Consider the following 3,248-nt stretch of genomic DNA (forward strand, 5'->3'; position numbering starts at 1 on the left):
GCGTCCGGCGACTCGCACAGGAAAGCGGACGGCGGAGGGAGGGCGCTCGGGAGAGGGGGATGGGAGCAGGGAGGAAGAGGGAGAAGGAGGGAGCGCGGAGGAACGGAGGAGAGAGGGGCCCGGAGGAGACGCGAGGGAGGGAGCGCGCGGCAGTCGGGGGGCGGAGGATCAGGGAAGGGGAGGCGCCGGGAGAGTTTGGCCGAAGCCGGCCGGGGCGCGGAGGGAGAGGGCCTCGCGGTGCCGAGCGTGGGGAGCTCCCGGGCCCCGCGCGCGAGAGGGCTGGGTGGGAGGGGCTGTAGACTGTGAAGGCAGACATAGGGAGGCTGAAGAAGTTTGGGGACAAGGGGCTGTGGCAGGGGTGAAGTGGGAGGAGTTTGGGGGGTCCTGAAGTAGAGACTGGGATAATGGGGCTATATTGGAAAGATGGGGAGGAAAGGCCAGAGCCTTAGACTGGAGGTGTTTAGGGGCAGTTTCGGAGAGAATGCGATGGAAGTTTGGAGACCTGGGCGGAAAAAGATGAAAAGATGAAGAAGACATACTCGAGAATGGTGTTTCGGAAGAGATAAGAGTTTAAAGGGGTCGGTGTTGAAAAGAATGCAAACCTCGAGGATTTGGGAGTGATGGAGTGAAGCTGGAGGGAGTCCAGATACCTCTGTGGGAGCGCAGGCATGAGAGGTCCCAGAAGAGATTTTAAAAGGTGGGACCAGATGCCTATTCTAGAGGGAGACTGGGTTTGGAGTGGATTGATCAAACCTGAGGGTGGGACTTTCGACCGAACTAAGAACTGCTTCCTTTGGCAAATAAATTGGAGGAGAATGAATTAGAGGGCTGGAAGGAAATACAAGATAAATAGGGTCTTTGTGGCATCGTGGAGGGAGGGTCAGTGATGGGAAAGAGAAGAGCTAAAGATGGAAACGGAGAACGGCGCGCAGAAATGACAGAATGGGGAGACTGGCCCTGGCATGTAGAGGTAATTGAGGAATGGCACTTCATATTCGGGCCCGTTTTCCTTCTCAAGTCTGTTTGAAGTCACTACTGGCTTCTTCGGTCGTGGTCACAGAAGGGACTAAGTGGAAAGGACCACTACACACCCCTAGGTGCCCTGGGTTCCCTCTAACAATCGTTGGAATATGGAGGTAGTCCCCCGCCCAGACCACAGCGTGATCGAGTCCTGTCAGTGTGTCCGTCATGTCCAGTCTCCAGCCGTGAAGTCAGCACCCCCCGTCAGTCCACCGAGGCCTTCTTCTGGACTCCCTGTCTGGCCCCGCACCAAGCAGCAACGTCTCTCAGGACAAAGGACACTAGAGACAGGGCGATTTTTGGCAGCTGAAATTGGGAAGGCTAGAGAAAGGGAGGGAGGCGGGCTGGGAGGTGGGAAGAGCTGGAGCCGGAGTCTGGATTGGGAGCTCTTAGGAGTTCACCAGATTTGGAGTGGGGGTAGGGCATTTGTGGGGCCAGTCTAGCTGCAAACCAAGTGGGTAGAGTAGGAGGCACTGGACGGGCAGACTACCTTCGGGAAGGAAGGAGGAAGGCTGGCCTTGTATCAGCTCACTAGGTCCTGTGTCACCATTCCTTAGGCCAGATTCAGCCAAGTTCTTGAACTTACCCCAAAGCTCCAACAGATTCCAAAGCACTAGGGAAACTGAGCTAGAATCCTCCCACCATCGCACCACCCTGAAATCCCTGGCTCTGCAGGGACTCACTTTACCCCCATGCCCATCTTCTTGTCCCCTTCCAGGGCCTCACAGAGACCAGATCAGCTCCCTGTCCTCTTGTGGCCCTGGCTTCTTTTCCTCGATCCTCCAGGAAAGCCTCTGCTCCTTCCCTCCACCAACTAATTTTGCTCCAAGACTCCTCCTCCCTCTCCCCATTGCATTTCTTTCCTTTAGTTTCCCACTGGGCCTGGCCCAGGCCCTTTCCAAATCTTTTCTAGACTGAGCTTTTCTCCTTGTTTAACTACTAAGGCAAATGCATGCATGGTAACTTATCTAAGTCTAAAAGAAAAAAAATCAGGCCTAGATAAGGACAGGGAATGAGAAAAGAAGCCAGCACTACCCCCTCTAGTTCCTCTGGTACCCAAAGCCAGGCTCATAGCTAGGCTGCTGGGAGCATCACACATGTACCCCACCCCCATCCTTCACCCCAGCTCCTTCTCTGGCCCCAGCCCCCCCACAATCCAGTGGTCTCCAGGCAACGGCACAAAAGGAAAGTAGAGAGGGGCCTTGGAGGCCCAAGCAGAGCTAGCTGTAACCCAATCCAACCCAGTACCTGGAGGGGGTGGGAGTGCTGTCAGAGACACCTAGCTAGGATGGAGGAAAGAAAAGACAGGGTTAGGGAAGGTGGCTGCAGCTACCATAGCCCTGGCCAGCCTGGGAGCTTCTGAGAAAGCAATCTCAGAGAAAAGTGTAGTGAGCCCCACGGGAGACATAACGGGGTGCTAGGAGAGACGGGAAAGATGAGATGGTTACATAGAAATTAAGAGGTACAGGGAAGGAGAGAGGGCAAGAAGTTCTTTGAAAATAGCTGAGGGATACAGGAAGGAGAGCAAAAAGAGTGTGGCTCCCGCCCATTCGCCAATGAAAGGTTAACCCTAGAGGAGAGTGAGAGAGAGGGTGCAACCTTGAAATTCTTCCCACCCCAACTTCACCTTGACGTCTAGTGTGGTGTCCTGCAGGACTTGGGCTCCCCCTAGTGGCCATGGGCAGATCCTGCGTGCAAGCGTGAGCCCTGGCACCTAAAGCATAGTCATCTTTAAGAGGGTTTGACCCCCAGGGTGGTCCCTAGGCTGAGTGGTCAACACCACAGTCCCACTGGAGCTGAAAGGTTAGAGGGCCTCTAGCCACACACTATGTCCTCCTCATAGGGGAGCTGTTGAGCCCTTCAGGCATTGTGTGCAGTTTACTAAAGAACTCGGATTCCTCAGGCCCACCTTTATACCCAATACCATTCTTCCCTCCCCTTCTTCCCCCGTTCCGCAATTCAAAGAAATTGGTTGCCTTGAAGTCCTGTCTTCAGAGCCATCCAAAATTCTGTTGAGGAGGCCTGTACAGGAATGCTTTAGTTGTTAGTCTATCACTAACCCCAACTCTGGTCTAAGACTTTGGGAACCAAAAATACCTTACTCCTCACTCCAGATACACACTAACCCTTGAGGGACTCCTGGACCGAAGGTGAAGAATCCTTAGTTCATGAGAGAAAGGAAAAAAGGGAGGAGGAGGAGGAATAAGAAGAAAAAGAAGGAGGAGGAG

This window comes from Microtus ochrogaster, unplaced genomic scaffold (genome assembly GCF_000317375.1).
Source record: "Microtus ochrogaster isolate Prairie Vole_2 unplaced genomic scaffold, MicOch1.0 UNK1, whole genome shotgun sequence".
NCBI classification, from domain to species: Eukaryota; Metazoa; Chordata; class Mammalia; order Rodentia; family Cricetidae; genus Microtus; species Microtus ochrogaster.